Here is a 21,807-nt window from a genome sequence, read left to right as displayed (position 1 = left end):
CCACATGGTAGGTCTCTTAAATGATGTCTATCAAGTAGGCCTCACATTCAGTTAATTTTGATTCACTTTCACTTAAAAAATTATTGGTTAAGAACTTGGGCTTGACAGTCATACTGGTCTAGATTCCATTAGTAGCTTTACTACTCATTTGTTATGTGTCCTTAGACAACTTGTGTAATTTGGAAGACTCACTTTCCTCACCTGTAAAAAGAGGAAAATAATATTTACCTTACTGGTTGGTTTTAAGAAATAAATGATAAACTGTGTACTAAATGCTTAGCATAGTCCCTAAGCTAAATGGCAGCTGGTTTAACGGAATGATGTTAAGGTGCTAGGGCTTGCTTTAGCAAATAAGGCTCACAGCTGAGAATGAAGAAATTAGTACAAATAAAATAAGTGTTCCACATTTGAAGCATAGAGAAGCATCATTTGTAGAGATCAGCCACTTCTCTACGGGGCAGCTAGGAGAAGCCAGCTCATCTTGCTATGGAGCAGGGGGAGGATATCTTCTGTTTTATGGAAGTGCAGTGCTGGTGAGGAAAAACTACTCCCTCATCTGACTTCCTCGGGGGAGAGGACGCATGAGTCCTTTCCTTGTTGAAGCCAAATAAGAGGAACTTTGGGATTTGGGGAGGCTGCGATGTCATACCCCGCAGGTCTGTCTAGCCACTAGAGTGCTTACCTGTGCTTGCCTTCTAACATAGATGTAATGTGCTGGAGAGAGACGTTGAGGTTTCCAAAGAGTGTGAAGAGAGATTCCTCAGGAGCCACCATGCTGACTGGGAGAGGGGAACACGTGGGTCAGATGAGAATAGGGGGTCCGTGATGTTGGAGAGATCGTGAGAAGAACTGGGGTCCCCTGGAATAAGTGGGGGGCGGTTCCAAGGAATTGACAATACTTGAAGAGAAGATGGCTTTGAATAGAATGTCAGAGTGAAACTCTAAAATGAACTGCTGAATCATGAGAGCAAAATAAGGCCATTTTAATAACTGTCCATGAGCTTGGGTAGAGCAATTAATGGAACTCCCTGTTTGGGGGAAAAAGAAAGCTTGCTAAATTATATTTATGCCATCTTAGAGCCCGTAAACAGAATGTGAAATATTTTAAACACTTTTGAGTCCCAAATGGGATCAATCTACACATGTGATATCTCTCCTCTGATCTCATGATGCTTAATTTCTTTTTTTTAATTTTTTTAAAATTTCAGAATATTATGCAGGTACAAATGCTTTGGTTACTATGTAAATTGCCTTTGCACTGCCCAAGTCAGAGCTACAAGTGTACCCATCCCCCAGACAGAGCACACCGCACCTGTTAGGTATGAATTTACCCATCCCCTCCTCCCCTGTCCCACCTGCCCGACGCCTGATCAATGTTAGTTTTGTATGTGCACATAAGTGCTGATTGATTGTACCAATTTGATGGTGAGTACATGTGGTGCTTGTTTTTCCATTCTTATGATACTTAGAAGAATGGGCTCCAACTCCATCCAGGATAATACAAGAGGTAGTAGTTTACCATTTTTTTAATGACTGAGTAGTACCCCATGGTTAATTTCTTTATTTTATGGAATTTCTATAGGCTTAGGTGAGTGTTTCTCAACTTTTTTTTCATTACCATCCTTTTAAGAGCCATTTTAGATTTTTAAAAATTTTCCTTCACCCCACAAAATCTTAATATGCCTGTTTTACTGTACATCTCTTTTTGTGCCCTTAATATATTTGTGCTTTATACGTAACAAGAGTAAGATTTTTTCCATCCCTTAAGATCCAGTTTTAACCACTTTGGGGGCAATATTGCCCCCATTAAGAATGAGCGGGTTTGACTGAAAGAGAGACAAGCCCCAACCAGGTCGGGTCTTAGTTTCCTCATCTCTAAAATTAAGAATTCAGTTCAATTCAATAAAGATTTCTTGTGCTGTAGGCATGGTTCTAGGGCCTAGGGCTGCAAAGATGAAAGAAACATGCCATTCTTAAAGATTGCTGTATGTTCTGCAGAGAGCATTTTCAATATATAGTACCTGTACCTTTCATAGCAAGGTTTATGACAGACATAGTAGTTTTGCTTGGATGACATCATTATGAGACTTTAAGCACTTTTTTCTTCTCTGATTTTAAAATTTCTATTCTAAAATAAAAAATCAAAACTTTTTTGATTCAAAGAGGAGAATTCTCATAATGTTAGAGTTGAGACGATCCTAGAGATCATTTCATCCAAATTTCTTGGGTCCTCAGACACATATGGAAGAGTTGCTGAGGCTGTAACTATTCATCCGGTGCTATCATTTCAGTCCTAACTTTGTCACCAGCAAACTGAGTGACGTTGGTTAAATTACTGGCTATTTCTGGGTCTCCATATCCTCACTCGTAAAAACTAGGAGATGAACCAGGGGACTTTCCAAGTGTTCTTTCAATAAGAAGATTTTAAGGGAGGATGGGGGGGGACATGGGCAATATATATAACCTGAACTTTTGTACCTTCATAATAAGCTGAAATTTAAAAAAAAAGTTAAAAAAAAGATTTTAAGATTCTAAGATATTTTTCCTTATGTGTACAATGAGATGTGCTAGTCTCCAAGACAATGTAAAAAAATTAATGCAGCATATTGTTTCATAGCAGAGTACATTTTCATTTCAGGGCTTACAAATAAGCCATCTTTAGACAACGAGGACGATTATTTGTTTTTCACATATCTTCCTAAATTGGTTGAGTTATTGACGTTCTGCTTGAATTGATTTCTTTACTGTCTTTGAAATTTGAATTTGGGTATACTGCCTAACACTTAATTCTTAGTTTAACCATCAGCAATCAGCAATTTACATTATTAACTAACATGAAATTGAGTTGCCATTATGAAAAGATTATTGGCAATAACCTGTTCTGCTCCCTTCTGGATCTCATTTACCTCCGTGGTATTCCTTAACATCTTTTCATCTATAGGACGCAGGCCAAGACTGGCTAATTTTTTGTCATGATTTAGCACTGAATCATTTTGATTATTCTCTGATGTGTGTTCTCAGACTTAGACTGTCCTCCTATAGCGTTCTATGCAGAACGGCACATAGCAGCATTCCCTAGTGAAATTTCATCAGTACTTTATGTGATGCCAAAATAACATCAAACACCATAAAATATGCTTTATAATAATCTTCCTTTCTTTTCTTTCTTAGCTGTCAAAGATCATACAGATGGTTTGGTGAAAAGTCCACATTTACTCCCACAGAGTTCTCTTCACATTTCTACTTGATAATATTTTTTAACTTTTATTCCTACCCTTTTTTTGTTATTATTAAAACAGCTTCATTTTGAGAAGTAGGACAGAAACAATTTTCTCCAGATGAGAGGATAGTAGTACTTTCATGGGGGGTGGTAAAAAAGATTCATCACAGCCCACATAATCTCTGTGGACTTAATTATGGTTTAAAATATTATGGCGAAGGGAAGAGAGATTGGCATGATAGCATCAGCAAGGCAAAATGGTGTCCTAGGACAGTGCTGTCCAACAGAACTTTCTGGGATGATGGAAATGTTCTATCTGTACCACATAATACAGTAGTTATTGAGCATTTGAAATGTGGCCATTGTGACTGAAGAAATGAGCTTTTAATTTTATTCAGTTTGTACTAATTTAAATTAACATAACCACATGTGGCTAGTGGCTACCATGTGCATAGCACAGCCCCAGGAAGTAATGTTACTAGACCTGGAGCCCAGAGACCCACTAGAAGTTGAGCTTGTATTTCTGTTCCACTGTTTAATAACTGTGTTCCTGGGGAGTATTTTACCTCACCTTAATAACATAGGAGCAATCATTATACATGCTTCTTAGGGCTGTTGTGGAAACTGTAATAAAAGAGATGATCCATGTAAAACATCTGACATAGTACCTTTTGCATTAGACATGTTAGACATGTTAGATATTATTGTAATTATTTCTCTTAAGAGATGTGATTTGGACCCTTGTATCCGGAAGCTGAAGTAATGTACCCAGAACCTAAGGTGGAATTTCTACTTCATATTTCCTTCACAGGAATATTAGTTCCAAAAAAACCGAGAAAGCAGAAATCCTTCTTGAGAGAATTTAGTAAATCGGGGACCTAAACTTCCTAAAGTTAGTATTTATTCACTCTCAGCACCGATCTCCTCAGTATTTTTCTTTTTTCCTATTTCATTTTGTGTCATTGTTAAATGTTTAAGAATGTGGAAGTTCTTCATAGAACACTTAGTTTGCAATAATCGAATTATTTCTGGTTTTAACTTCGTGTGCCTTATGAGGTATTTGTGGAAACAGACTTCTAGGGAGAAATGTTCAAATGTCAGCATGTTGAACATCAACCACCTTTGCAGGTCATTTTGGAAAGAACTTGTGTTTGAACCCCCTGATTCGTGCTGTCAATCCCTTTCATCCACAACAGGGAATAGAGCAATCAGAGTGTTTAATTGTATTAATAGGGATGGTCTGAGAATGGCATGCCGATTGAAGGAAAAAATTCACTTTCTTACTGACCACAAGTCAGTTATCTTTCATCTGATGCTTTCAAATATGCACCATAAAATTAAATTACATAAACCTTGCCTTGGGAAGCACCACAGGAATTTACGGTGCATTTAAGTAACAGTGGATTGTTACTGAATGCCAATGGACATGCTTCTAGCATCCATGTTAATGGAAATTAAATTCATATTCAGTGATATGACAATCAGTACCTCCTATCAGCCTGATATACATTATTTTTTTCCTCATAAGAGTCAGAATAATAAGAAACAGATTTCAACTTTAATGCTTCCTTTTTGCTTTTCATTTCTGTATGTTGTCAACATGAATGAAAAAGGATGTTGTAGCTTTTCTCCACCTTTCCCCGGAATTATGCTGACTTCTTTATTCCGTATACTACTCAAAATTGTACAGTGTCTAGTGGCTACTATAACTGAGCCTATCTCCTTTAAGGAGTGTGGGAATGTTTGTATTCTAACCCCTTATTTGGAGCTGGGTGCCCCCAAAGCCCAGGTGTGCGTTCATTATCATTAAATGTAAACGTATAAGCAAGGGTATCAGAGTACCATGAGCTATGAAAAAAAAAAAACCAGTTGTAATGTCTGGCTGAACATGCTGTCCTTCTGCAGAGGATAATTTATTGTTTGTTTTCTTTCTCTTGCTGAACTGCCACACTCTACCTTTTGACCTTCTCCTTCTTCTTCTTTTTTTGAATAGGAATGTGGGCAGTTCATACCATTCTCTATTTTCCTAGTGATTCTCACTGATAATGATAAAATGTGATCCCAAAATACATTAATTAAAGATTTTCATTAAACTTCAATCCTGGAACATTTTAATAGACTGATGGCCTCAATTGTTTTTGTTTTAATTTGTGAAACACAAGAGCTTTTGAATCATGATTCCTAATATTTTCCTAAGAATGAGACCACATTAGAATCTTAATTAGTCCCTTAAGCTTTACAGACATTATTTTATTTTTATGTCTGATGCCAGTTTAGCACAAAGTACTTTTGCAGTAATTTTCCTTTGGCATTCTATTTTTTATCTTTGAGGTTAGGCTTTGAGGTTTATGGAGAACGTGTACAGGGAGGGCAACTGTTATATCAATCATGTTTAATCATTCCCTCTTTTCAGAGTTACTTGCATACTGAAACTGAAAAGGAAATCTAAACTAAAATAACAATTATTATCTGAAATATTTTTTTAAAGCCATACAAACATTTAACTGTGAAATTTATGAGGAATAACTTGTTGCAAGAATGTTGTTCACTATGCTACTATTAGATGTTTAGTTTTCAACAAGAAAATGGTATGTTATCACTAGACAACATAGAATAACTTATTTTATTTTAATTTCAAAATTGTTAAAATGCAAGGTGGGAAGAAGGCCTTTGTGTTTTAAGTATGATTTTTGTCCTTTTCAAGACAATTAAAATTAGTCCTATCTCCCTGAGGCTGTCCCAATGGGAAATACATACACACACACACACACACACACACACACACACACACACACACACACACACACGTTTGACCCTGTTAATACACTGTATTGATCTACAATTTATCTAATTGGTGAAAGGATATTAATGGATTCCATTACTCCATTTTCTAATTTCCACATCTTCTAAGGACCATAAATCTTTACTTCATCTACTTGTAAGGAACAGTCAGTTCCAATAGAACCAGCTAAAAACAGGACAAAGAAAATTTCTAGGAAAATTTATTAGCATAAGTAGGATCCATTCAAATATTCCTAAAGTCTCCCCTTTAGAAATATCAATTCCATTAAAAAACCCCTGCTGATAATAGCACATTACAAATATGAATTTGTAGATGCAAATTTGTGCAAAATGTTTTCTATGACCCTGGGGTTATCATCTAAGGAGGAGGTCCCAAGTCCCCAGTGCCAGCTGATCTGTGCCACTCCTACTTGTGAGTGTTACACTGATTTCAAGAACTGTTGTCTAGAAGAGATACTTATGCAGGTAAAACAATGAAGCCTACTAACTGGGGTTTTTGTAAAGCAAAAGAGAAAATGTCTGTTTAATGACTAGCACAGCATCTGGAACATATAATAAGTACAGCAATTAATATTATGGGGCTACTTTATCATCTCTAGTAATTTAGACAGTAGTGGCAGGAGTTGTAAACAAGTTCTTTCTATCACCCTTCTTTTTATCTTCTATTTTTCTTTCTTCTATCACTCTCAGCGATTTATCTTATAGCTATACCAATAGGAAACCAAATATAATCTTAAAGAACCCCACCCAGAGCAGAAGACATAGGATTTTTGGCTAAAAATTCATCCATGGATGGGATTTTTGGCTGAATCCATCCATGCCAAATAAAACCACCTGGGAGTTTGTAAGATTAAAGCATTAGAATTAGAATGTTGGAAGGGCAGTGAGAGATGACCCAGTCAATTCCCTTGCGATCCCAGAGGAAAAAAAATATGGTGCCCAGGAAGGAGAAGGAACTTGCTGAGGATTCCAAAGCTAATGAGTTTAACAAGCCCAGAATATAACTGAGGTTTTTCATATAAGCAAGTCTCATACTCTTTCCAATATTTCACAATGTTTCTACCTTAGTAAACATTGACTTGGGAACCATACTTCTTTGTTTGGCTTTAGTGAATATTTATTGAGTGCCTGCCATGTGCAAAATACTATGCTTGGTGTTATGTGGAAGGTGTGAAGATAAACAAAAGCTTGGCCTTTGAAGAATTGTGTGTGTGTGTGTGTGTGTGTATACATATATATTCCTTATATGCAAATTTACATCACATTTAACACCTAAAGCTCCTTATGGTCCAATCTCTATGTGGTGTAATGTATAAAGAAACAAAAGTCTCTACTGGCTCTTGGAAGAAAACTTCCATCTTTCCATCTTAAAGATCCGTTAAAGGGGTTTTAGACACTACACACACACACACACACACACACACACACACACACACACACATGAAATCGTTTACCCTTTTCAGATTTCTCACTCATAGCAGGCACTAAATCTCTTCATCTCTCTTTCATCCACACAGTCCCATCATCACCACTGTGCTCACCCTTCATTACCATTTTCCCCCCGTATGTCCTTTTTCATAAAAAGGAAGGAAGGAAGGAAGGAAGAAAGGAAGGAAGGAAGAAAAAGGAAGGAAGGAAGGAAGGAAGGAAGGAAGGAAGGAAGGAAGGAAGGAAGGAAGGAAGGAAGGAAGAAGGAAGGAAGGAAGGAAGAAGGAAGGAAGGAAGGAAGGAAGGAAGGAAGGAAGGAAGGAAGGAAGGAAGGAAGGAAGGAAGGAAGGAAATCTTCATAGCATCTGCTTTTTGGGGGGTAAAGTTAGTCTTTTTGTCTTCCTAAGCCCTTCCTAGAATCCTGGTCAAATTTTTCTTTCTACCTTGTAACCAGCAAATAATATTGTGTGAAAAAAATGAACAAATGTTTGGCAACAGAAGATGAAACGTCTTTGAAAAGGCTGGATAGCTGACTATTGTATGCATCATTATCAAGGATGCTGTTACTAAACAATATTTTTAATCATGACTTTGACTAAGAGAGTGATTATAGTGGTCAAGGATTTGTGGCTGGGCTTCAGTCGCTCTTCATATCCTATTCCCTAAAGCTTTATGACCATCAAAGCTGAGCGAGGCAGACCTGTGAATCACTAGACTTTCTAATGTATTCTGCGTGTTGAAACTGAGAACACGATATTCTCTTGACAGTTTGACCAAGAATTTCTTTTACATGAAAGAAACTGCTGTTTTTGGAAAAGTTAGTGATATGCCTGTTTGGATTAGAAGCTACAATTCTAAAGGAGCCAGATGTGAAAGGCCATTTGTCCTGTATGAGATCAGAGACAGACATAGTAATTTTGGAGGCCAGAGATACAGCAAGGGAGTGGGGGTGCAGGGCTGCTGCGAGAGTGTGATCAGAGTCCCCTTCATGACCTACAAATTCTGGGGTCATTTTTTGTCTCACTCCAGGCCATCCCACATTTTTTTTATCAACAAAATAAATCACCCTATGCCTTATGGACCTTAGACTTCAAGCAATAAACAATAGTTTCTCATCCCCAAAGATTCATTGGCTCTAGTGTATGAACTAAGCCAAAATTTGGCATCTGATTAGCTGTCTTCTGCAGTGAAGACAACATGGATTTTAGCTTATTTGTCTCTTTAACCTACCAAATTAGCAAGGTGACCAAGATTCTAATTCTGATTTATTTCTTCCAGATATATTTGCTGATTCTTCTTGTCTCCAAGCTATCTTAAAAGTTATCTGGGCATTGATATGTTTTTGTTCAGTTTTCTCCCTAAATTTCCAATATTTATATGGATGCTGTTTCAATTTTTTTAGGTAGTTTTTTCAAGCTCCACTTCTGGATGTTTCTTATCAGTGGTTTCATGACATCTGCTTTCATTAATCTTTGACACCACGGTGTGGAGGAGTCCTCAGAAAGAGTCATGAGGGGTCCTGTGCAGCTCGTTAAGACTTTGCAAAATAGGGTATGGGGTTCTTCTATTGTGAATGTTTATCAATGTGTCAACCTGCTCGGTAAACACTCCCATAAAAGGCACTTTATAATAATTTCCCTCCTCTCTAGACCTATCACAGGATTCAATAAGCATTTGTTCAATTGAATTACTGAATGCATTTGAAACTTATGTATAAAACTTACTGAGAAATTAGAGCTAACCTACCAAGTATATTCTAATCACATAGAACTAAATGGGTAGGCTACTACTGCTCTTCAGTTACTACGAGACTTATTTTAAACAACCAGTGATTGAACATATTTTATATTCCAGGTTCTTTACATACATTTACTCATCTAATCTTTTTTTTTTCCAAAATATTACAGGGATACAAATGTTTTCGGTTACATGGATCGCTTTTATTTTGCTTGAGTCAGGATTAGAAGTGTGTACATCACCCAGATAATGTTCATTGTACCCATTAGGTAGGTTTTTGCCCATCTCCTCCTACTTCCTCCCTCCTGCCTGATTGCCACTGAGTTTTACTTCCCTCTGTGCACATGTGTGCTCATTGGTTAGTTTCAATTTAATAGCAAGTACACATGGTGTTTGTTTTTCCCATTCTTTAGATACTTCACTCAACATAATGGTCTCCAGTTCCATCCAAATTGTTGCAAAAGGCCTTACTTAATTGGTCCTTCTTCGTGGCTGAGTAGTATTTCATGGTATACATATACTACATTTTGTTAATCTACTCATGAATTGATGGGCACTAGAGTTCTTCCACATCTTTGCAATTGTGAATTGTGCTGCAATAAACATTTGCATGCAGGTGTCTTTTTGACAAAATGACTTCTTTTCCTTTGGGTAAATACCCAGTAGTGGGATTGCTGGAACAAATGGTAGATCTATTTTGAGTTCTTTGAGGTGTCTCCATACTGTTTTCCACAGAAGTTGTACTAATTTGGAGTCCCACCAACACTGTATAAGTGTTCCTTTCTCTCTGCATCATGCCAGCGTGTATTGTTTTTGAACTTTTTAATAAAAGTCATTCTAACTGGGGTAAGGTGATATTTCATTGTGGTTTTAATTTGCATTTCCCTGAAGATTAGAGACGTTGAGGATTTTTTCATATGTCTATTGGCCATTAGTCTGTCTTCTTTTCAAAAGCTTCTATTCATGTCTTTTGCCCACTTTTTAATTGGGTTGTTTGTTTGTTTTTCCCTTGCTGATTTGCTTGAGTTCTTTGTAGATTCTGGTTATTAGTTCTTTATTGGATGTATAGCTTATGAATATTTTCTCCCATTCTGCAGGTTGTCTATTTGGGCTGTTAATTGTTTCCTTGGCTGTGCAGAAGCTTTTTAATTTAATCAAGTCCCATTTATTTATTTTTGTTGTTGCTATGATTGCCATTGGGGTCTTCATAGATTCTTGCTTAAGCCAATATCTAGAAGAGTTTTTATAACATTTCCTTTAACTCATATAATCTTTTCAATAAATATGAAGGTAAATATTATTAACATTATTTTATGGGTGCAGAAGCACAGGCTCAAAGAATCATTGCATTTTGGATGTTATAGAGGTAGTAAGTAGCAAATATGGGTTCAGATGTTATGTTTTTCAGGCTTAATAATCTTTGCTGCCTGCCACCAGACCCTGGCTATCCTCACAAGGGTGCAAACAGAATAATATAGTCAATGGAAGCGAATCCTAAGAAAATCATTATTTTCATTATTAGTTACATTATTTTCTCTAATTTCCAGTGAAATTGGGACTTTCTTAATCATGTTATTTTTCTATAATTACAAGGATTATAAAATAAGATCCTCTGAAGAGTAATTTCAGGCAGATGTACAATTTGTAGATACATAAATATTATTAAAGTTTTCAGAATTCGAACATACGTTGGATATTTAGTAGACTCAGAATCAGATGTATTGTGATGTTGGCTAAGAGCAGTACAGAAGTTCTCAGAACCTTCATCTATCACATTGTAACCTCTACCTTCCTTCACAGACATAGAAAATTGGCTTTATTTTATAGAAATACATAGACACATCAAAAATTCTTATTCTGTGATAGTTTGTAGATTTGTTGGACTCCAGAGCTTGAATTCAAATAGTATTCCACTGATTAGTGCTGATAAACTCTTCAGAGGGATAACGGTGGCTGAAATGGATATGAAAGCATTTTCAGCTTCTGCCTTCTAAAAGGTGACATGTTCATGTTCTTAGAGTCAGTCTCTATTTTCAAACAGAGACTTATCTTCAATATTTCAAAATAAGTTGTCTTGCTATATTTAAAAAATTTAAGATGCCATTAATGATAAGATGTACCATCATTTTATGGCAACAATAGAGGAAAAATGCTCCCAAAACCCTTATGTACTATCAGTTATATTAATAAGACACAGCCTTATTTTAGAGACATTAAAATGTGAAAATCTTTGTTTCTTAGAACTGAGGAATGAAATAATTCTTTTTATCAGTAATTCTCCCACATGACAGGAAAAGCCTAAAGCATATCACTTTTATTTGTTGGTCCAGCTTAATGTGATTCATTTTAATAAACAATACAAACGACTGAAGTAGGAGGTGTCATAACTTAACAACCCATTTATTCAATATGGATGAAACTCTGCTGTGAGTGAAAGAATGAAGCAAAATGCAAGTTCCTGCCAGAATCTTCAGTATATTTAGAACATTTTAACTTTGCATAACTGTGTTTTGTACTATGGAAAAATGCAGTGATATGTATCTGGAAATCCTAACAGCTATGAAGCATTACTAATTACAATAAAATGTAACACAGTCTTGTAAATTAACAAAATGAAATCCACGGCAATAATTGTATGTAAGCTATACCTCTATTCCATGGATAGGCTAGATAACACTTGTGTGAACATTTAATTTCTCCACTAGCATGAGCATTTTATCTTATTTATTCCATTCAATAGCTGTTGCTTCACTGGAAACATTTATAAGCATACCCAAGCACCCAATGCATAAATTATTTTGTGGGAGAAAATTAAGAACTTTCAAAACAACATAAACTTTTTGAGGTCACCAAGGTACCATCAAGTAAATTATTGGCCCACAGCTCTAAATGGTACCTAGTAGCCAGAAAGAGTTTAATGTATCTTTCAAAGTGCCTAATTTACTCCCAAGGAATAACAGAATAGTGGACAGGTCCTGGATGATAAATTACACATTGAGATGCATTTTCTTGAGTGAACTGGGCTCAGTGTTGTCTGAATAAAATTAATGCTCCACATTTATTTCAAATATGTGAACACAAAGGTCTACAGATAGTTTTAGAAATCCAAAACAAGACCACTCCATCACCTAAATTCGGTAAAGGGCAAGACAAATTCAGTTTCATAAAATAGGATTGTTGGAGATAGAAATGGCCAAGGCAGCTAAATGAAAAATATCCTGTGTGTAGTTAGGAAGGGTCACTGAACAAGTAAAGCTCAGAATGAAATCTTATCTGAAAGACAGCTACACTTTCTGTAATGCTTGGGTGTTCCAGAAAGGACTTCCCTGTAAGAATTTAACCTGCCCAACCTTGTAGAATGTATGATGCCTGCCAGGATCACAACTCAAGGTGGTATGTCTCCAGGCCATAAATGCTGTCATGTGTATTTACTGAATAATGTCTATTGCAAAGAAATGATAAATTATTGTTGCCTTTTGAAAACTTTTCCTTTGTTAGCCTTATGATCTCAGGAAGATTGCATAAATGTCTGGTATCCTACTTATTATTGCTTTTCCTTTGGGGAATGATGAAAGAATCTGGAGACATTTTTAAATCCTAGGGCCCTAAACTCATGTGATTTTTCCTTCCAAATAGCCTTAAGCAACTAAAACTTAAAAGCACACTGGCTTTGTATTATCATTTTTTTACTTTCACTGATGTCTGACTATTCACTCCATTTAGTTTCATATTTAAGACTAATATAACTAAATGAAATACTATTAGACTATAAGACCACTGAGGACAGATTCCATGACAAGGTAGTTTTTGTTGCTGTTTGCCAAATATTCAGGTTTTGCTCCTTGTGGTGTCTCACCCTATAAGAGATTATGTCTCCCTATGCTATTAATATTTTTTCACATATTATGTGTGATTCCATGTATAGAACATCTCCAGAATAGGCAAATGGGGGATAGTGGGGACAGGATGCCTAAAGGATGTGGAGTTTCTTTTTGAAGTGATGAAATATGTTCTAAAGATTTTTTTGCAGTGATGGTTGCATAACTCTGTGAAGGTACTTAAATCCATTGAATTATACAATTTAAGTGGGTGAGTTGTATGATATATGAATTATATCCCAATAAGTTGTCTGAGAAAAGTGAACTCAGGGCTTGCGAATGACCACACATCTGAGCTTTAGAATTCAGGAGTGGTTGTGGGAGGAGGTGACATGTGAGTACTTCAGTGCAGAAGCTTTAAGAGCAGTTCTTGGTGCAACATTTCTCTTTTCTATCATAAAACCATCGATATCCCACACTGAGGCTCCTCACTCTGGCTAGGGTCCCCGTGAAGATGATGCTGGAGTAGAGGCATGTTGAGTTGTGATCCCGATAGACAGCACAGATTCTACAGGGTTGGACATGTTAAGTTCTTACAGGGAAGTCCTTTCTGGAACATCCAAGGGTTATAGAAAGCTTAGCTGTCTTTCAGATGAAATTTCATTCTAAGTTTTACTTGTTCAGTGACCCTCACTAGCAACATATAGGAAAATTTTCATTCAGTTGCCTTGGCCACTTTTATCTCCAACAATCTTATTTTATGAAACTTCTGGACCCATCAGAGGCATAAATGAAAAATAATGTTTGTTGTTGTAAATGAGTGAGATTTTGGGGGTCCTTTATTACTATAATATGATCTATCTGACCCTCACTGGTACAAGTATACAATGCCTGGTACATCAGCATAAATATCTGCTGAATAAATCAATTTCTGGACTTTCATAGCAAATTATTGTTCACAATACCCAAAACCTGGCTTTGATATTTCATAACTGCCTCTGGGTGAAAATAAGCTCCACAAAACATGATTTCCACCTAGCCCTGCCTCAGCTTTAGAAATAGTCCCTCTAAATTTCTCCTTTGAGAATTTCGGGAATGTTTCTGTCTTACCTTTTCTTCTTCTCTTCAGCTTTGGTGGGAACATACCTCCTTTGCTATCAGTGGCAAAGAGGCGTATGTGTCACTAGTTGTTACCTCAAGGCACTGCTGCTGATGTTAGACAATGACAGCAGCAAAGATGAACTTGTTGACCAAGGCTGAGGATACCAGTGTCAGCACCTGCTGGACAGAACCCTTTGCCTCACTGCCTTTTCTTCTCATGAGCCCAAAATTTTTAACAAATTGATTGTTTTGGGTTTCATTTTTTAAAATTTTAATAGATTTCCATCATTGGAGTCAGTTATGAGTTCCTGGGAGCCAAGCTAGAAGACAATCAGAATGATAGGCATCGTGCCTCACTCAGAACTTTTGCTCCTTTTTTTGGCTCATTGCCTTTGAACTGAATTTGTAGTATGATAGCTAAAATCTATTGAAGGATTATTTGTATGCCAGCGACTGTTCAAAGGGAGCTGTCCATATTTAGTTGGTTGAATCTTGAGATCAGCCATAGGATGAGGAAACTGAGAAAAAGAGGTTAAATGACTTTTCCATGGTCACGCAACAAGGTCACCCTGGCTGTCTTCCTTAAAAACCCATCTATTTCACTTCTTAACTATATTTCAGCTCTTTTTAAAACAGTTCATTTTGGAGGTTCCTTGGACACTCACAATAAGTAAAGCCGTGGTGGCCTCATTCCACTTATTTTCCATGCATGCCTAGTTGAGGTTCATCTATATGACCCAGTATCTACTGTCAGGTTGACAAAAATTAAGATGATGATTTCAGATATAATCTTGACATTTTATTATGGCACAATGTTTAAATATAGATCATTGCATTCATTATACTATTTAAACTCTATGAAATATTTGGAAGCAAGGAAACTACATTTATTTTAAAATATTACATATTTAAAATATTTTAGCTAAGGTATATTCTCACTCCCTTTAAAAAAGTAATGGATTATGAAACTTTTAATTCTGGTTTTTTTTTTTTTTTTTTACAAAATGTTTTTCTCCAATATAACAACAGGACAGTTTTGTCAATCTGTGGGATAGTCCATGTTGGATTGTATAGAAAACAAATTTAAATTCAAACCATAATGTAGTCTTGACAATATAGAAATCCTATGAGAAGTAAATGGCCAATGAAGAATTATCCAAATATCAGTGACATACTATGCTGTAATTAAAATTACCTCTTTTGTTTATAATGGAGATAGAAAAATGGGATCATATTTATAACCCTTTATGAATGATTAGAATTTAAAATTACACATGTATTATATTTACAACCACTAAAAGTACCTGTGCATATGCATATTTACAAAAACAGAATGAAATAAACCCCAATCATAATGGCTAGGTTAAGGTTGTGAGGTTTTGGAGCAATTAAAAAATTATGTTTTCAAAATGTTTATTTTTCTTTTTGAAATAAAAGTGAAAAAAACTCATGAAAATAGAACTTAATATTTTAAAAATTGGTTTTAACAAATTTAGTAATTATACATGATAACGTATTTAATTTTTGAACTTGCTCTCTAAGTTATATTTATAAATAATTGAAGTGCTATATCTCATTTCTTCCAACCATATTGTTCCCTGTCCTCTTCCTAAGAAATTCAGAGGAATGAAGTAAGGTGTGTGGAATGGTTTAAAGAAATAAGATAAGCAGAGATCTTATCATGGCTCCTTTAAGAATATATGAGGTAATAAAACTCCACAGAGTTGTTTTTACTGGCAAGTATTCAAATACCAGCCTTTGACTTAGAGCTTCCCTGGCCAAAAGTTGGCAAGGTAAGCTTCTATGCAATTTCTGTGAATAAAAGTCCCTAAACTGACTAGGGAAATTGTAAGGCTGTATTTGAATTTTATTAGTATTGGTTTAAAGTGCTAACAACAAATGTCCTAATTAAGTTCCCTTAATTCTACCCAAGGTAGTTAGTTCATAAACACAAAGGTCAAGTTCAAAACCAGAGACTTTTGTATCTGGGGGGGCTGAGAAACAGGCAGTACATGTGCATCCTCTTTACTTTTTTTATCCAAGGCAGACACGAATAATCTACCTGGCATTTTCATGATATTCCCACATTGGGTTTCAAATACTTTTTTTCATGATACACTCTGGGCAATTCATATCAATTGCTTGGAGTTATCATATGAAATTAAAGTATTTGACATTTCACACTCAACCCATTGGTTTTCCAGATGAGGAAACTGAGACCTGTAGAAGGAGGTAGGAAACTAATTCTAAACATTTTCTATTTTCAAGTTACTCTCAGAGGTATATGGCATGTGGTCTTTTGAAAACTATTGTTAACATTCCCATTTCACAGATGATGAAACTGAGTCTCAGAGAGGCTAAGCAATATACATAAATTTACTGTCCTCACCAGCTACAGATGCACAACTGCACTGCAATTCCCTTGACCCCTGGTCTAGTATATTAGTATATTTTGCACTACTACCAAATTAAGGTAATCTTACTCTTTCTCTGAAGAAATTAATGAATGATGTTAAAAGAATCCTTCTTGGGTCAATGGCAGCTACTCATGTCCCTGTGAACCAGAGAAATAGACTCATAAATAATAAAACACTATGCATAGCAGCCACCTGGCGCCTAACAATTAATAGTGGGTATATGATATACTTTTACATAACCATATTAAATGCATTAAATAAATGTCAAAGCTTGAAAAATTACCACTTTTGAGTCATTGCTGGCCACTAAATTCTATAGTCTGGCTATTAGAGCAGTGATTTTGTTTTGTTTTGTTTTGTTTGTTTTAGACATTCCAGCTCCATGTTCTAGAGCTTTTCTTTCCAGGAAAAATAGCATCTTTCTGAACAATAAAGAGAACTGTTTAAGGCCTAAAATTTGCAAACTTCATTACTATTTATGAAGTTTGAGCCATAGTGACTCTGAATGATTTCTATTCCTTTACCTCCAACTCAAAATTTGTAATTTCTCAGCAACTTGGGCAACTCAGTCTAGGAAATTCTCCACAGTGCAGAGCAGAACGAGGACGCTTTGCTTGGATAGAAGTCTAGGCTTCTATTATCAATGATTCAAGTATATTTTCCTTCCTCCAGCTCCTTCTGGGAAAATTGACTTCCCAAAGGGAAGTTTTTCCGATTAGGAAAGTTTTTCAGCTTTTTTCCTCCCAAATAAATCATAATGTGAATTACTTTTCTTGAATTCCTTTCCATTTGTTTTCTGTTTAGTTCTTGTTTCATTCCCTGTAGGTATCATACATCCCTCTGTATAGTAAATTTTCATCTGTTTTCAAAATAAATATGCAGTTGAAGAAAGAAGTATTAGAAGGAAGGGCAGAATGAAAAAGAATCCAGCTAATCTTGATTGTATATTTAAGTCTTGTTTAAGAGCTAAATCTGTCTCCACATCTCTACTCCCACATCAATACATTATTTGACTTCTGTAAAAACAAAGGAGAACAGATACAATTTTTTTGTAGTTAATTTTAAACAAAAAGCAGAAAATGTCATCTACACACCCCTGGACCTTGGCTGATTTCCAGAACTGTACATTTGTTTACAGAACCTTCTGCTGCTTTGTCAGTACAATTTCTGCTAGTGTGATATTCTGATTTCTAGCATCATTTTCTAACCTTTCTTTTCCAAGGATAGCCATAAGCATGGGAAGGAAATTCTCTGGAATGTTACAAAACTGGCACAATAGGAACCTTCTAAGTATGATCGCAGAAATCACACTGGCTAGGAGAGTTAACTATACCACATATGGTTTAGGTATGTGCTTATGGTTCTCAGTAATTGGTGTCCATGGTATAACCAAAAGCATATCATAATTTTCCTTGTTCTAGTAGAAGATATATTGTTTTAAATATCACTGTACATAATAGCCTAAATTTTTAAGCAACTTTTTGAGCTCTTCTACATTTTAGGACAAGAAAAATAATGCCAACTCCTGACAAATATGAAAAATCATGTTTATAATTGTTTGTAATATATTTTATTCCCTTTAAATAACATTTGTCCAGATAATTATTTATTAGCACAGTGTATATGTTTCTGTGAAAGATGAGAATAAAAATCACCCCTAATCTGCTAATATATAACCACTTCTAATAGTCTAGTTATTTCCTTCTTGTATTTTTCTACACATTTAGTTACATGTCAATAATCACATAATTAGAGAATACTGTACATATAATTTATTTTACCCTTTTTCATTCATGTGATAATAGGTATTTCCCTATATTCTATTTGAAGTTAAAATAATGAATATCTTTTTTTGGGGGGCGATAAGGAAACGTAAGTTTATTAATTTGTCAGCAACTGAGGAGGCTGGCAGACTCCTATCTCAAAGTACCAGCATCCTGCTTTGAGCAAAAGTACAGAGTTTTTAAAAGTTCTGATTGATACCATCTTTGGCTAAGACAATCTCATGACCTCCTCCTGGATTCATCCCATCTTCAACTAACACAATCTGAAGACCTCTGCCCAGACAATTCCCTCAAGCCATCTCTCAACAAAAGGCCTGGCATCCAGACACTTTCCAAATCCATTTTTTTTTCCTCAAGTCAATTCAGGTTGTAGGGAGCTGCGTCTACTTTGGGGAGACAGAAACGGGAGTTTCCTGGAGCTAAAGCAGGCTCCAGCAGCTGTTGGGGCCTTCCATTGCTCTCTCACCTTGAAAAGAAGTTGTTGCTACCCGTGAAGACCCACAGCTTTGAGACAGAGCTGCTCCCTGCCTCACTGTGTGCCATTCCACCAGGGTGCCAATGGATCCACCCAGGGACACCAAATTCTGTTACCGAAAGTTCGGCACCTATCTCCAAGCCTGCATCAGAAGCATGAGGACTAGTGGTTTGAGGAGAAGGTAAGATAAGTTTATTAATTTGCCAGCAAATGAGGAGGCTGGCAGCCTCCAGTCTTAAAGTGCCAGCATCCTTTGATGAATATCTTTGAGGAGAAAGGAGAGGTTAGTGTTTGAGGGGGCCAGGAGGTAGCTGCTGCTTCATTAATTCTTCTTAAATGAATGAGAATAACTTATTTCTTAAATTCTGTGATAGTTACAAGGTATAATTCTCTGATAACTCATTGAGCTGTTTGTGTATAATTTGTGCATTTTTCTGTTCAATAAAAAGTTTGTTTAATACAAATGACAAATTAATTAAAAAATTATTCACAATGACTGCATAACATTCCATTATACATCCCTACTGTGATTAATTAGGACATTCTCCCATCCTTAGATAGTTTGTTTTTTACTTTCTAATATTATAAATAATACTGCTAAAAATATATTGGTATTCATTTGCATCACATTCACTTGCGGTAGAGTTCTAGAAGTATTTACCTCTTTCCTGAGAAGACATACACTACAATGAGGGAGAAGGATTAATGTAAATAAATTTTCCACAATGCATTGATTGATGAGGTAAACTGGTGGTAAACTGTTGGAACCATCAAATTCTTTGGGTTGTAGCCTGGAACAGAAGGTGTGGCTGGTCCCTCATGAAACTTGGATGCATAGGTGAGGCAATCTTTATTCCTACAAAATGAACAATCATCTGTTCAATTCAATTAAGTAAAGCATTTTCGAGCACCAAGTACATAGTAGGGCTCTCCACAAGACACTAGGAGACAGATATGAAAAAGGTACAGCTCTACTCTTGTTTAGAAATAAGAATTGCCCCCAGAGGAGGCACTCTCAAACCAGGGTGGACAAGAATGTTCCTCCTCATTTCATAATCCCATCACCTGTGTATTAGGATAATAATACTTACTTCAATGGCTTGTGGTGAGGGTTAAATTAAACAGCATTTACAAAGCTGTAGTCAGGGGTGCAATTCAAAATATTTAACAATTCATATACACTAGCACCAACCAATCAGAACAAAGGCTGGTTCAGACAAAATGGAGGCAGTTGGTAAAGAACTGCACTCTGTCCTGACACATTCTGGCTGAATACTTCGTGCCCCCTCCAGCATAGGTACTGCCAGTGGTTAGTTTTTCTTTATTTATTCCTGTAGATTTCATCAGGTCAAGTAAAATTCCCTCAAACTCATATCAGCTTTTTGAATAAAGTTATTTTTCATTCAAAATATTTGGAGAAAGCAACGCTGAAGGTGTGATTGTACTCACTCTTCCTTTAATTTTCACCCAAGAGGAGTCATTGGCCCTCTTCAACTGTTCTTACCATTATTCCCTTCATGTTCAACTCCTATTAATTTCTACTGCCGATAATTACAGCAACTTGTTAGGAGAAAAATTACAACAGTGTATATTTACTCCTAAAAACTGGCAGTGAACCACGTGGGAGGTGGAGATGGGACATGGGCTTAATCATATAAATGTAGTAAATGAAAAATCAAAAAACCCAAAACCCAATTTTCTGGGAGAAAGTTTCAGGTTTTTGAATACCATTTAAACTGTTAGAAAATTGTACCTAATTTGCTAAAGTTAAAAAAAGGATTATTGTGGAAGTTGAATGATAACTACAACTTATTAAAAAAAACACTCATCAATTACTGTAGATTTATTTTTTAGGTGATTACAGTTAAGTAAGTATAGTTCAACAACAGCAACTTGAAAATATGTTAACATTTGTTCTCTCAATTGGGAAGATACATACTTTATAGGAATGAATCATCTGAGCTGTTCAAATCTCATGTCACTTTTGAGCTCCAATAAGATTTCTGCATCTTGTTGCCATCTGAATAATTTCTCTTTGGAGACATAGGAAATGTGGAGTCAGGCATGGGAATATTAGTTGGTATTATTACTCCAACTGGGAATGAGAGTTTTCTGTCATGCCAAAGAATGACATTCAAATACTCATTGCAGAATATAACTTTTATTGTACCGAACGTGCTGCTTTGCCTCTAATGAGTGCTTAATACCCATTGTGGGAGGAAATAAGGACAGAACAAATGTTTCCTAGACATCAGAGATAAAGTGATGTCTTTGAAAAAAATATACTTGGGAATCTGGGGATATGGGTTGAAGATCTCCAATTCTGTCAGTTACTAGCTAGGTGATCTTGGGTTAGTCATTTAAATTTTTATCCTCAGGTTCCTCATCTGTGGAATGTGGAAAATGACGTATTTATAGAATTGCTATAAAGTTTAGAGGTAATGTGTATATAATGACTGGCACAGAGTAAAATCATAAGTACTGTATCAATAACTATTATGTTTATTTCTCTTATAAATAATATAAAAGTCTAGGAACCATAAAAATGTGGGAAACATTTAAAAAACAAGCAAACCAGCAAAGCTCTCCTTGTGGTATCCTCAACATAAATGTCAGTGAGCAAATTCACCAGTTGTGAGGTACAATTAGGAAAATATCTCCAAATAAAAATTTTTTTAAATGAAGGCTTCACTTCTCTTCTGAAACTTTTATAGAGTAAAAGTGATTTTGACAATAACTCACTTTTCAAGTATAAATAGTATAAATGCTTTGATCTTTGTAGGAGGCATCCTCTGTGAGTTCTTGGACAATAGGCAGGTAAATGCCCGAGCAACAGCTGCCGCCTTCTCATGAAGCTTCAGTGGATCAAACACTGTAGTCAAGCTTTTTTTTTTTTTTTTAATTAATCCTGATCCAGCCAAATTATCTGGAGGCAAAAGAGTGCTTTAGTTTAGCAATATAAAGTCCAAGGTGGAAGTGAAGTGGAGTAGAAAAATAATCACCTTCTCTTCAGGAGGGCTTTGGT

At 35.9% G+C, this 21,807-nt stretch overlaps 1 long non-coding RNA gene across 1 annotated transcript in view; it reads left to right on the top strand.

Moving 5' to 3' along the window:
• The window catches only part of LOC123646273, a 96,289-nt gene extending 77,575 nt beyond the window's left edge, over positions 1 to 18,714 (top strand). The window contains exon 3 of the long non-coding RNA XR_006737845.1: positions 18,665 to 18,714. This is a non-coding gene — a long non-coding RNA (uncharacterized LOC123646273). The remainder of the gene's footprint in view (positions 1 to 18,664) is intronic.
• The last annotated feature ends 3,093 nt before the right edge of the window (positions 18,715 to 21,807 follow it).

Source organism: Lemur catta, chromosome 10 (genome assembly GCF_020740605.2).
Source record: "Lemur catta isolate mLemCat1 chromosome 10, mLemCat1.pri, whole genome shotgun sequence".
NCBI classification, from domain to species: domain Eukaryota; kingdom Metazoa; phylum Chordata; class Mammalia; order Primates; family Lemuridae; genus Lemur; species Lemur catta.
The sequence above is the reverse complement of the archived record's forward strand: the minus strand, read 5'-3'. Positions and strand labels throughout refer to the sequence as shown.